Source organism: Lissotriton vulgaris, chromosome 3_1, assembly GCF_964263255.1.
Source record: "Lissotriton vulgaris chromosome 3_1, aLisVul1.2, whole genome shotgun sequence".
Lineage (NCBI taxonomy): Eukaryota > Metazoa > Chordata > Amphibia > Caudata > Salamandridae > Lissotriton > Lissotriton vulgaris.
In genome coordinates, this window is record NC_141689.1 from 1,728,555,805 (window position 1) to 1,728,570,804 (window position 15,000).

A 15,000-nucleotide genomic window follows, 5' to 3' on the forward strand; every position below is an offset into this window, starting at 1 on the left:
ATGCCCTTCGCCTGCGCAAAGAAGGATACCGCCGCCCTATGTCTGCTTGCGGCTGCCACTGAGCGCCCATCCCTGTGCATCCATTCTAAATAAGCCGCAAAGCTGTCCTCGTGTGCCCACCTAACCTCCCATTCCTGCCCCAAGAAAGCACAGTAAGACAAAAACGCCCCTTGTTAAGCTGTCTTGGTCCTGGGGGCTAAGCTAGCAACCACGAGGTCCTGTAATCTGGGGCACCAATCCGCCAAAGTACTGCCGGGAAGTGCGCTGGCGAGGGGTCTGCTGCAGGAAGATGTTCCCTGAAGACCTGCATTTTAAAGCGAGAAAGGGAGTCAGCCGCATTGTTGAGGATGCCTGGGACATGTTTGGCTCTGAAAAGTACATTCCACTTTAGGCACTGCAACACAATCTCTTTTATCAGGCGCAATATGAACGGACAGCGTGCCCCCTGTTGGTTTATGCATTCCACCACTGTCATGTTGTCCGACCAGAACACCACTGATTGGTTACATAGGTGTTCTGGCCAGACCTTCAATGCCACCCAGACTGGGAAAAGTTCTAGGAAGCCAATGTTGGCAGTCAAACCCCATGCTCTCCATTCCTCAGGCCACCGTTGGGCAACCCACTTAGTCCCTAAGATGGCGCCAAAGCCCACGCTACCAGCAGCGTCTGTCCATTAACCCAAATCTGCTGATGTCGCGGGAGGGCCGGACCAGACTATCCTGCCATTAAAGTCCTCCAGGAATGCCATCCATATAAGCATGTCCTGGCGAACCTCAGATGACAGCCAAGTGCGGTGATGTTTCTCCCTTAATCCTCTCATAGCCTGAGCAATCGAGCGTGAGAATGGGCGCGCCATTGGGATGACCCGTAGTGCAAAGTTCAGTTGCCCCACCACTTCCTGCAGCTGCTGCAAGGAAACCTTACCTCTACACAGGCATTGACGGAGAGCTGCCCTAAACCTAGACACTTTGTCCTTGGGCAACCTGAAGCATCCCTGTACTGGGTCAATTTCGATACCAAGGAATTCCAGGCAAGTAGCCGGGCCGACCGTCTTCCCCGGCGCCAGCGGAACCCCAAAAGCCCGCATGAGCACGCAAAATTCCTGCAATGCCCAGGCACACTCCTGAGAGTCCGCCGCACCTAAGAACAGGAAGTCATCCAAGTAATGCATGACCTGTTGGTGGCCCGTCGCCTGTCTCATGACCCATTCTAGAAATGAGCTTAATGTCTCAAAGTAGGCACATGATATGGAACAACCCATGGGCATGCATTTGTCCATGTAAAACTTGCCCTCGAAAGTGAAACCTAGAAGGTGGTGATCCAATGGATGTACTGGGAGGAGACGAAAAGCGGATTCTATGTCAGATTTAGCCGTCAATGCCCCTGGTCCCAGGGCACGCAACAAGTCAACAGCCTGATCAAATGAGGCATACTTTACACTACAAATCCCTTCATCTATCGCTTCGTTCAAGGATGCTCCTCTTGGCGCGGACAGGTTGTGGATCAGTCTAAATTCGCCTTTCTCTTTTTTGGGTACTACTTCAAGCGGTGAACACACAAAATTGTGGACAGGCACCTCCTTGAAGGGACCAGCTATCCTACCTAATGATAATTCCTTGGTAATCTTAGCGGACACGACCGTTGGATTCTGTTTTACTGACAATTGGTTCCTGCAATTTGCGCTACCTGTGTAACCCACCGCCGGGATCCTAAAACCTTGTGAAAAACCGTCCTGGAGTAGGGTGGCCACCATATGGTCAGGGTACCTATTCAACCATGGGATCATTGCTAACACGTCTATAGGTGTGGGGGGGCCCAGTCCGGCTGAATTACTCTGGCTTTCCCCTCTCCCTATGACCGTGGTTACCTTGCTTGGACCTGCAAGCTGTCTCGGGGTGGGATGTGTGACCACAGACCGCACATGCGTGCCTAAATCTACAGGTGCCCTGGGCCCTTGTGCAGGAGCGCTTATTAAAGTCCCAGCACACCCCTTTTCTCTCTGACCCCCCCTATTTTTCCCTGGAACTTCATTCCCATGGGTAGATCGAAAGGGCTGTTGAGGCCTGGCGGAGAACACCCTGACTGCACTGGTGGCCTGGGATGGGGCTGTGTCACCTGAGAACTGCTTGTGCCAGGACATAGAATCTATTTTGTCCCACGCCAATGATGTATCAAATTCCTTGGCCTTCCTGAAATTAACATCATACTCTTTCCACGCATCCCCAGTGTATTGATCACTCCACCCCACAATCCTACTCTGGTAGCAAGCCATGGCTGCCTGCACATTTGGGGGGCGTTCGGCCGTGATGGCCGAAAGGACAGAAAAGGCCCTGATCCAATTCTTCAAAGTCTCCTCTACCCTGAACCTGGAGCACTGTGCCCTCCATTCACTTGGATGCATCCATTCCTTCAGTACCTTGGCCTGCTCCATTTCCCTATTGTCTAGCAACAACGAAAAAATGTATACATATTTCCCCGCCCAGATCATCTCTTTTACCGCCTGGGACACATGTTGACCCAAGTTTTCACTCCTGGATGGAACTAAACCGTCTCCCAAGAGAGGCAGTGACACCTCCTTACTATTTACGGGCACTTGGGCCAGTAGAACACTATCACCATTCGGCTGGGCGGGACTGGCACCTGCAAGGGAAGAAGATGAGGGCACCGCAATACTCTCCGCCGCATTTGCAGCCTTAATCTTCTCAACCAATTTTTTCGCTTCAGCCTCATGATCAGATGTGGCAAGACACACGCCCCCCTCTTGCAGCCACGGCAGCAAGGCCGTTATCTGAGACACCAATTCTGGGGAACTGGGTCAAGATTACCTGCTGGGACCGCATGCGCCACTGGGAGCATAACCGGTGGCAGAGGTGTAGGAGGCAAGGGAGCAGCCGGTGGCGGCAAACCCGTGACTGGGATTGGTACCACGGGTGAGGGGGCAGGCCCCACAGAAGGGAGCGCCGGCGGAGTGGCAGGGGACGGTGCTGCAGGAGCTGGAACTATAGGCATAGGTGCCAGAGGGGTCGGAACCGCAGGTACAGGTATAATAGGTACCGGAACTACTGGTTCAGGGGCGGGGGCATTGTACCTGGGCTTCTTGGCCTTAGACCTCTTAGGCGGAGTAACAAAACCCCCCCTTGGCAAGGGGGCCGCCCTCTGGCGAATAGGCCTACCAGATGGGCCAGGCGCATCATCAAACCTCTCATTGATGCGGGCCTCTAATTCATCAATTTTCCCCAATCGCTTGTTAATGTGGCTCATTTCACGCATCATGGCCTGCATCATAACCTCCATCCTGGACCCTCCTTTCCCACCCCTTGGCCCTGGCATGTTCTAAACCACCAACCACTGCCTACACTCTTAGTGATACAATTGAGCGTACGTACGTTTTGTACCTTCACCAGATGGAGGATGTCCAGGGGGCTGTAAGCACCATGCAACGGCAACCGCAACACCACCGGCTTATCCGGCTATGTCAGGGGTGAGTAAACCTAGTGTAGACCCACCCGGCGGCTACCAGGAGCAATGAAATGCTAGCCCCCCGGTCTCCTCTTACCAACCAATCTTGCGTACTCCCCACCGGTATTGTGTCCGCAACCGCGTCCTACGTCCACCTCCTTGAGCTGAACAATCGAAATGCAGCAATGCTCCCTTTAATCGCCTGCAATAGAAAATGTATCAATACCTGGGAGTATGAGGCAGAAGCAGTCGTTGAAACAATTATCTAAAGACGGTTGCAGTACCTGGAAGCTTGACCCCCTTTTATCCACCACCCTCAAGACTGTCTTTACAAAGGCACCAAATTGAATAATCACTCTGAGTGAAAGAACCCCTGCTTTCAATTTGAAAAACGACCCCGAAATTGAATAATTAACAGAAAAGAAGCATCCACATGAATCACCCCCAACAATTTTTTAGAAAGCTTCTCCAATGCAGCAATTAAAAGCAACCTTTCCCCTGGTCTCCCATCCAGGTCCTGCCCTGGTCGACCCTGCTTCGCAACCTACTTCAGTTCCTTTGAACAGCAGGCTAATTCCGTAGCGCGCTGTAATGCGTGGAGAAAGGAACAATTGAATAAGCTGCAATGTGGCAAAAAGAAATGTGAGGAGCGGAGAAGGCGGGGGTTCGGCGTGCCGATTCTGGACAGCTGATTTCTCTCCGTGGCATACTCACGCGGAGCTCCAGTAGCTGATACGGCACAAATTGCAGCTGCGCTGCGTCCCGCCAACTCGCACCCGCCGAGAAATACCTCGTTCCTTAAGGACGTTCCCCCAGCTGGAAAGTAAATAACGCGGCGATCTACGTGGCTCTGACGCCAGAAGATCACCGTGCAACCGCCGCCGAAGACCACCAACGACGCCTACACCGAGCTCGGGCGACCGCCGCTGCACACTGATGAACCTGTAATTTAAATCGACAAAATTATTAAAAACAAGAAACCCCGAGCGCGGGCCATGACACGCTGTGGGGGAGCGTCCAGGGAACAAGAGGGTCTCCCGGGCGCTCCCTGCTTCTTTATCCCCAAGGGGCCCGGCGGGGGGGTGGCTACGCCCCCTTCCCAGCCCCTCTTGCGGCCCGCCCCCCTGACCCGGAAGTCCTACTATGACATCTGGGTCAGGGAGGGTGCCGACCAATCGGTGGTGGGGTGTGCCCGGGAAGGCACGCCCCACCACCGAGAGGCACGAAGGAGTAGGCGGTCGCCGCGCCGCCATGCGGGCGGGAGGGCAAGAGCCCCCCCTTTTCATTTGGTGCAGTTTACTATGCAAAAATACCTACTAGCGTTAGCCGGACTGGAGCCATAGGACCCGTGGTAGAGGCCAGGGTTGGATCCTGGATGTAATTCAATGTATACTAGCAGAAAAGTTCAAAAGAAACTGACCAGAATAGATGAAAAATAGTGAGAGGATTAAGACTTTAAGAATATGATAGCAAGAACTTAAATATATCCACCAGAAAAAGATCTCCTATTAGAATGTTAATGGGAACGTTGAATTTATTTCCATTGTCATATGTCAAAGAAAGCACTATCATACGTGAGAGGAATTCTAAAGACCTGTACAGACTATGAAAGACGAACTGCTGTGAAACTCTCTCTAGAACAACTTTTCTTTTCATTAAAGTATACAACTCAATAAAAATATATTTAAAAGGATGTAATGTAGTACGGAGCCAGATTATTAATCTACACATACGCAACATTATGCTGGGACAGTGTTGCATGATAAAAAAAGAAATCTTGTCCGTTTGCATTGGCTGTGAACTGAGACATCTGGGAGTTTGTTACTTGAATTTGTGCATGCTAGTCCCAAGTGATGTGAACCGACCAGTTTAATGTTCCTCTCCCTTTTGTCAAGCACTGATACAACCAGGATGCCAGTCTTAAACTGAACCTTTGGATATGTTGACAGCTGGCCTAATATTGTGGATTCTTTGTGGACGAAGATATAGATTTTGCTACATAATGTGTTTATGCAGCAAGGTTTTTTCAATCTCCTCTAACGCCTGATCACTCTGTGTAAGAAATCCATCGACACCTGCAAAACTGCAGATATTTAAACTTGTATCTGTATTTTGCAATCCATGTGATGTCCCTTTCATATTCTCTTCCTTTTAAGAGATGTAAGAACAAAAAAAAAGTACTGTCTGGTCTCCTCCACCCTCCTGTGACGTAACTCAGTTTGAGAGCATGGAAGATCGTGTCACAGATGTCTCAACAGCCTTAGTCATGGAGAAAGTCTCTGCATCCATAGACTGCTCTCCTAGGTCATTTGCACGTCTTCAGAGTCTACGTCTCTGAGAAGAACTAACAATTTGGAAATTTTAGAGCAACACTTGCATTCTCCGGCCTTCCTTGTGTCTCCAAGGTAGGATGGAGAAGGTGGGAAAGACAGTAGACAATTCACCATTGTTCCACCATCTCATTTGGTTCCCTGGCCACTTAGGAAAACTAGTGGGCCATTGTCTGCCAAATCACCAAATTCATTACCTGGTTTTTCTCTTCTCTGGTAAACACCTTCAGTGACCTTTGCCTTGCTCTTCTTCTCCTTTTGGGCAGGGTCACTTCTGGGCTTCCTACCACTTCATCGGTTATTGTTCAGAAGAAAAATTAAAAAACATTATATAACGAATATTAATTATTTTTTGTTTTGTTACTTTCATTTCTATTTCTTTAATTCTCTTTGCTCTGTTCAAGGATAATTTACTTATGTCATAACGTATGGTATGTACATATTTGGTTATGTCCTTTTTTATATGTAAAAGATTTTGGCCTGACGAAACAATACATTTCATTGCCACTGTCGCAAAGCCCATGTTGGCATATTCCTGTCATTTGAAAGATAATATTTGAGTTGATAATCATGGTCTGTGACCCTTGGAAATGATTAGCCTGTTCACATTTTGAATCTAAGTGGATTAAGAATAACAAAATCATCTACAGCACCACTACCACCCACTCAAGCAGCAACCACAATTCTTGTCAGGGTGAAACACAAGCAAACCCCAAACTACTCTATGCTTAACCCTCTGTTAGTTTGTCACCAAAGCAGTGAGGCCTAATTTGGAGACAATCAGGTACATGCATCATTAGCGATTTTTAAGGAATCGCAAATAAGGAATCGCTAAACGGAATGCATGATAAAAACTGCGATTATTTAAGGAATCGGTAAAAATCGCAGAAAAAATTGCGATATCCATTTTTGCGAACTCGCAAATTGCGAAATCGCTATTTGCGAATTCGCAAATTGCGAGGTCGCGCTTTGCTGCATGTTGATGACATCACAACCAGGAAATGTGCTGTCCATGCCTCACTTTGATTGCTGAGGCTCAGGGGGAGGAGGGAGCTGGCTCTGGGAGCAGAGGAGAGTGAGAGGGAGAGAGACTGTGTACACCTGGAAAGAACTGCAAAATGGAAGCTGTCAAACAAGCACAGGACAGCCAAAGTTCAAGGAAGAGGAAAATTAAATTCTCTGAGAAAGAACTAGAGACACTAATTGAGGGTGTAGTGCACAGCAATGACAAGCTGTTTGGGAAAGCCTCACTGAAGGTTCCAGAGCAGGAAAAACGTAAAATATGGATCCGGATTCAGAACCAAGTAAATGCCATCGGTGTCACTCACCGTTCAACAGAGGAACTTAAGAAGAGATGGTACGATTTACGCAGTCAGGCCAAGGTGAGCATTGCAGACCGTATGAAGGAGGCACAGAAGACAGGAGGGGGCACACCACCACACACAGGAAACACTCCCATGGAGGAATTGGTGGAGTCTACCATCCAGCGTGAAGCAGTTGTTGGAGTCACGCAGCTGGACACCTCCGGAGCTGCACACACCTCTGAAGGTAAGAGAAATGCATGTCTCAATTGCCCCAAGTACATAAGGCAGGATGTCAGCAGAGCACAGCATAAGCACACACTGTAAAGCCTGTATACTATTACATTACTGAGGAAAGTGCATCATGGGAGTTGTAGTCAGGCTAAGTACTGACATCGACACACACAAAGATATGCCAAAAACTGTTAGAAATAGTGTAGCAGACGTCAAAAATAAAAAGAAATTTATTAATTGAGAAATGTGACATGACCTCACAAGCATACATTGAGGCCGTTTTGCACTGTTTCACCTCACAGATGCAGAACTCAATGAGGCCGGGGACATTGATGGTCAGGGAATGCAACACAGCAGCGCATCAGAACATGAGGACACACCAGCTCTGCCAACTACCCAGTCACGTGTGCCTCATTCCCGTAGGTCACCTGTCCCAACACTGCGTCCCATGGCTTCCGATGATGAGGGCAATGCTGCACCTGCAGTCCGTGTACGGCAAACAGTCATCGCAACACCCACACCAACACAGATCCAGAGAGGGTATTGTAGATCGCAAAGGAGAAGACACAGAGCAGGCAGACCACAGCAGGTGGAGGCCAGAAATCCAGTCTGGGGTGGCTTGGAGGGACAGATGCTCCGTTCACATCGCCTGCAGACCAAGAACACTCGGTTAGTAAAGGAGGAAATTGCTAAGATGTCAGGCAACATTGCTGTACTGGCCAGTAGTGTCCAGGAACTTACAAAGGTCATGCAGGAGGGGCATCCATCGCGCAACAGACAGCACCGCCAACTGATGCAGCAACTCAAACACCAAGGAAAGACCAACAATAGTCTGGCCACAGCCACAACACTGCTGGCGCATAGATCAGTGACTTTGCAGATGGATATGTGTCACTGTAGTGGAGATGTTGCCAAAGCACTACATCAAGTGACTAATGCAGTAGACATGATAAATGCATCCGGTAGGCAAGTGCACATGACTGCACAGGATGTCAGTAATGAGTGTGCCTCAAGCAGGAGCAGTACAACAGTGCCTGTTGCAAGTGCTGTGAGATGCACTACTCGCAGCGCTACCCCATCCACTGCCAACGAAAGGCAAGAGGATGCAGCGCAAGACAGACGTCTGGGTGTTCGAGGGAAAAAACCATCCTGACATTTTGATTGAAATGGTGATTTAAACATTGACACGCTGTGACCTAATCACTGACTCTCAAGTACATTTGATTTAATTGTTGTTATTTTTTGTTTATTCAAATGAGTATTGTGACATTAGTCACTTTGGCTGTTTGCTTCTGTTCCCTGGTCACAGTACATTTACATAAAGTATACTTTGCATTTCATTTAATGTGTTTGTGTCTTCATTACTCACCTCAGAAGTAATTCTATGTAATCTCCAATCTGCGCCTGCGGCCTTCGGCTGCGCCTGTGCCTTGTTGGGGAGAGTGGTGGTGTACCTTTTGGTTTCCATCCTCCGAGTCACTGTCAGACAGCTCCAGTTCCAAACCTCCCTTTGTCGCTATGTTGTGCAGCATGGCACATGCTGCCACTATCTTGCAGCATTTGACGGGACTGTATTTCATTACACCTCCGTTCTTATGAAGGCGTCTGAATCGGCTCTTGTGTAGGCCAAATGTGCGCTCAATCACGTTCCTTGTAGAGATATGTGCTGCATTGTATCTCCTTTGTGCGGCTGTGGCTGGATTTAGATATGGTGTCAGCAGGTAATTTCGCAATGCGTATGCGCTGTCACCTACATGTGAGGGTAGAAAGGCTGTCAGTGGTTGTTTGAGTTTTACGTTTGTACAAGGAATGGAAAGATGTTTTGCACAAAATTACCTAGCAAATGTCTCTCTCCAAACTCTCCCCTTGCTAGACGGGTCTGAATGCAACTTTGCCTGAAGATATACGAATCATGTGCACTGCCAGGGAATTGTGACACGATGTCCGTTATAATGTTCTTTGCATTGCACACCACCTGAAAATTCAGGGAATGATAACTCCTATTGCGATACATATATTCATGAGCTGCAGGGGGACATATCGCCACATGGGTGCAATCAATACAACCCAGTACTTGGGGGAAGCCAGCAATTTGATAAAACTCCTGCTTGGTCCTAGCTATTTCATGGGCTGTGGTAGGAAAACGTATGTGGTTGTGTATCCGTACCATCATAGCATCAAGAAAATCTGCCAATATTCGTGACATTGCACTTTGAGACACACCTCCTGCTACTGCTATGACTCCCTGAAAAGTGCCTGACGCCAGTAGATGTAGGCAACATAATACCTGCACATGCGTTGGGATTGCATTGGTCTTATGAGTCTGTTGTTGCAGGATAGGGTCCAATTCATGGATTACATCATGCATCATTTGGCCATTCAGCCTATACTTGTCATATATTTCATCATCCTCCTGACCAAGCAAAGTGACGCGGATTCTGAAGATGCGCTCATTAATTTGCCTCCCGCTCTGTTGAGCAGCTTGCAGCCTCATCCTCCTCGCCATCGGGTACAGAGCAGCCATTTTGAAAACTGGGGCCTCATTGTGGGTGTGTTTATATATGTTTCTGTTGGTCTTCAGCTGTTTCTGATTTGCACTTATTTTTACCACCTGGTTGGGCCCCTTCTTAAATTGCGATTGCAATTTTGCGATTTTTCAGTAAATCGCTAATTGCGATTTTTCATGCATTTGGATGGCGATTCCTTATTTGCGATTCTTTACTTGCGAATCGCAAACGGGAAATCGCAATGGTTTTCGCAGATTTTCTTTGCGATTCCTTAATTTTGCGAATATTTACCAATTTTCGCAGAATTAAGGTTCATGCATTTCTACACTTAAAATTGCGATCGCAAATGCCATATTTTTGCGATTCGCAACTTTACCGACTTCCTAAACGCTTGATGCATGTGCCGATGTTTAAAGTATTTGTGCAATTCACAAAAAATCATAAAGTGAAAACACAACACAAGAAAAAGTTCACCCTTTTTAGAGAAATAGAGTAACATCTAATACACTATTTGACGCTAAAATGATAAAAAATCCAGTTAATAGAAATAGAGATATACAATTTTAAAGATTTAGCTAAAAATAGTGCTTGAAAGCACAAAGCATCAACTGTGTTTATCTGGTCAGGCTAGACCGGGATAAAGTCACACGCTCAGGTCGAACACGATGGAACACTGGACGGCTATAGGGACCAATTTAGTCCAGCTGAACAATGCACCTTAAATCATTGTTGTGGAGCATTGCAAGATTCCGTGTTAAGGCTGCATCATGTAGCAGTGGGTGTGAGGTCCTGCATAGGCGATGAGTCACAAAGCAGCGGTTCCACAAAGCTGTGGAGCTGTGATGTGAGGTACTGCATTGAGGATGTGTCACACACTGGTGGTATAGGAGCTGTTAGGCTGTGATATAAGATCCTGCATCAGGATGCATTGTGGTGTGTCAGTTTTGCTAGTACTTCAGCTGGGCTGGCAGAGTACAGTCAGGGACTCATCAAAGGGTCCAGGACTAGGGTGGGCCCACTTGAGGGTTAGTATTCACAGCAGGCAGAGACCGGGTTCGGGTATCAAGGTGGGTGGATCCACAGCAGTCTTTCTAAGTTTTCCAAAGGTTCAAAGATTTACAAAAGAGTTTGGTCTGAGAGTCCAATATTTATACCTGGTGCTCAATTTGAAGTCGGATAAGTTATTAGAGTCCCCCACCACTACAGGGGTGTCTGGAATTTCCTGTCCCAATGCCTTGGCACCAGTTCGTCTGGGAGTACAAAAGACTAGTGTAAAACCCTTTGTGAGCGTGGTGAGGCAGAGTCTTTTTGACATGCAAATGTGATCAGTGACAGCTCCACCCTCCATCAAGTCAAAGATTGTCAATCGTGCCAACACTGTCTGGGAGTAATACACAAAGACCAACACCCAGCTACACCTATTCATGTGACCCAGGATACAGACTGCAGGCACCAAATGGTTAGGACATGGAAATACCAACTTTCTCAAAGAGGCATTTTTAAAATTGTTACTTTAAATCCAGTTTTACCAAAAAAGAGGTATTAAATTGCAATTTGTTATAGACCAACTCTACATTCCTACCTACTCCCAATTGGAAGTCATTGCTTATTAAATGTAATAAGGTAACCCAATGTTATTTTATAAGAGAGGTAGGCCTTGCAGTAGTAAAAAATGAATTTGAGTTTTTCACTACCAGGGCATGTAAAAGTTTAAAGTGCATGCTCTTCCTTTTAAACAAATCCTGCCCTATTGGCTATTTTAGGGCCTACACTAGGGTGATTTAAATGTACTAAAAAGGAAGGGTTATGCCTGACAAAATGTTTATTTTCACAGGTCAAAATGGCAGTTTAAAACTGCACACACAAGCTGTAATGGCAGTCCACAGACATACTTTAAAAGGTTAATTCAGTGGGTGGCACACTAAGAAGAACAGATCCACTATTTTCATTCAAATTACAGGCCTTGAGCATCTGTATTACCTCTTTACAGGGAACTTATGAGTATATTTATTGTACCAATTGGATGTAAGTAATTTTACTATGTTTAAAAGTGAGCAGAAGCACTTTGGCACTGGTGAGCAGTCATAAAGTTCACAGAGTGCTAAGGCGAACAAAAAAGGAATTCAGCAAAATAGGAAGAGTGACGGTAAAAGTCTGGGGGTAAACCGTAGCAAGGATGCCCGGTCTCACAACCAGATTTCTCTAGACACCAATATAGGAGGCATACTACCTGTCATTTTGTTGCCTGGGTTAATTGTATTTCATTAAAATGTTTACTGCTATTTTATGGTCAAATATCACAAACAATGAGACTAAGTGACATGATTTTAGGGGCAAGGAAGGGAAATGTGAATGAAAGGATATTATATGAGTTAACCTTTCTAATGGTAGTGAAGGCATTTTTGGAAGAAGGTACATTTATAGTCCTTTCCTTTAAGCCTCTTAGATCTGGATTAGAAGTAGAGCCCCCCTCCTTGAGCTGCTACAGTGGAGAAAAACATGCGGATCACTTCACAAATGTAACATTTTTGCAACTGAAGTAGTCTCTTGAAAGCAAAAAATTTTTTGGGTGAATGTGGCAATGGATATGTATTATTTGGATGCTCTGAGGGGAGACGTCAAACATATGACTACCCTGAAGTGAAACAAGCATAATTGGATTAGGCCTCCTGTCTAGTGGTGGGAGGCCTCTGGGTACCAAATGATGGTACATGAAAGGTAATTGATTATTGAGCCCAGGTTTTGTCCTTCTTCTTGTCACGACCAATTGAGTGGGACAGAAAAAGGCCCAAGCATCAAAAAAAAGCGGGCCCATTAGCAAACCATATAGTGAAAAAAGTGGTCTCCATTTGCAAATCAGGGCATTTTTGAACTTGTAAAGACAAGCTGTATCGATGTTTTGTGAGGTATGTGCAAGTACATCTGATTGTGCTTGATGTAGGCAATGTTTGTGGCATAATTAGGGAACTCAACTGTAAAAACCATTTCACCAGACCATAAACAGGACCACAAACAGTCAGAAAAATGGCCCTCACAATGACCTGTAAGACAACTGCTTGGGGCAAATTGCCCAATACGTCAGTCCGCCCGGGTGATCGCAACATATCTTTTGCTCCTCTTTGAGGAGGACAGCCCTGGAGAGATCTACAAGTTGCCAACTCTGTAGATGGCTATATGATTGCTAACATTAGATCAGTCAGCCTTAAGGGGGGTATTCCCTCAAACCTTTGTCCGGTTTCCCTCCATTTTTGCTGAACTTTGTATTTGGTGGCCTTAGGACTCTGTGCACTGCACACCCATGCTAAAGTGCTAGTGCTCACTCCTCTTACACCTGATTGGCATATTTAATTTAAATATAAGACCCTTGTAGTGTGGAATTTCACATAGCCAGGCACTGTAAACTAAATGCTACGACTGTACAGACAGCACTTATTTTGCCACCCCCTTAATTAGCCCTTTAAAACATGTCCCAAGCCTTCCATTGCAGCCTAAATGCAGTTTTAAACTGCCAGTTTGACTTGCCAATGTAACCCGTTTGTCATGCCATAAATTCTCCTTTTATTACGTACGTCATTCCTAAAGTAGACCCTAGGTAGCCCATATGGCAGGGTGCATTTAAATTTTTTAGGCCTGGGCATGTGAATTACATTTTACATGTTCTGGTAGTGAAAATCCCTATCTTCATTTTTGAATACTGTGAGGCCTACATTCCCCACAGAATAACACTGAGTTGCCTTGTTACATTTAATAAGTGCTAACATTGGATTGGGGACGGATAAGCATTTCATGTTTTGTATTAATGAAACTGCAATTAAAAATCCACTTTAAAGTTGGATTTTAAATTACACTTTTAAAAATGCCACTTTTAGAAATGTAGCTTATCCAGCTCTTTGCCATTTGGGCCTGCAGCCTACCGTAGGTCACATGACTGGGTGTAGTTGGCATTTAAACTTTGTGAATTCCTCTCAGTCACATTAAAGAAGGATAAGGTATGCCTGAACGGCAGGATGTGGTGATGGAGCGGAGCCCCATATTCAGAATAGCCTGCACTCTGCCGTAACACAAAGTGCTACTTACCAATGCATTGTCCATGCAGCCATCCTGAAACCAGGGTAGGGGGAATCAGGAAATTACAAGCACTCTAAAAAGCAACCTCTATAAACTTCTCCTACTTTGAAAAAGGCACAGATATACAAATAGGAACCTCAGACACACTCAGACACACTCCTCAGTTCAGTTCTTGGACCTGCGGATGGACCCTCAGAGTTCTGTTTGCTGCTGTGGCTTGCTGTTTACTTCATAAGACTGCTTTCCTGTACCTAGAAGGACTGATTTGCTGCCTTGAACCTGCCTTGAACTCTCAGAGGTGTGCCCTGCTGCTTCAGCCCTGCTTCTTCACCTGCACTCAGGACTATTAGAGTGACTGGGAGGGCTAGTTGGCTGGCCTCCTGTTCCGAGCCAAAGGGACATAACAGGCTCCCCCTGTCTATTACCCGCACCTGGTCACAGGATGAATGAGTCCTAACCTCGTAAGTCATGCCCCTCCAGTACTGGACCCTTGTCGTTCGTACTGTATGTATTCAGATGGCCAAAATACTAAACTTGGGACTTAGAAAATGTTGGGTTAAAAACTGCTCTGAGAACTAAGAGAAGAGCGAGACCAATCTGCACATCTATCTGTCAAAAGTACATCGATGGTCAGCCTCCTGCCTTGTACCCTGGAGATTTTTGACTTCCAAAAAAGTGACTAGGTCTGAACATAGAAGTCTTCATCATGACCTCGTCCAGTGGATTGCTGACGACAATGCTTCCTCCTCAGATACTGCCTGCAGCCTTGACCCACTGAACTTTAACTTCTCAGAATTTTTTCTCCAGTATTTCTTCTAAGACCGAAGGTAAGTGCCAACCGGGCCCAATCCATTTCATTTATTCAACCCATGCTCCATCAGGTTGGCCATATTTTTCTACTTTGACCTGTTTCACATAGCTAGATGTCCAAGGTTGGCACTTTGATCTTTTAGATGCTAGTTTTTACTAAGAACCTAAAAGATGTAGTTCTACTCATTGGATTGTTGGCGTTTTGGTGTCAAATACTTTATCACATTGTAATCTTTTTTCCTAAAGTGGTGTGGGTTTTTTCTTCTGTTGCATTAACATTTTTTTAACTTT

General features: G+C 46.2%; 1 pseudogene; it reads right to left on the reverse strand.

Annotated features, from left to right (window-relative positions):
• Positions 1-1,829: 1,829 nt before the first annotated feature.
• The window catches only part of LOC147728370 (uncharacterized), a 49,333-nt pseudogene continuing 36,162 nt past the window's right edge, over positions 1,830-15,000 (reverse strand).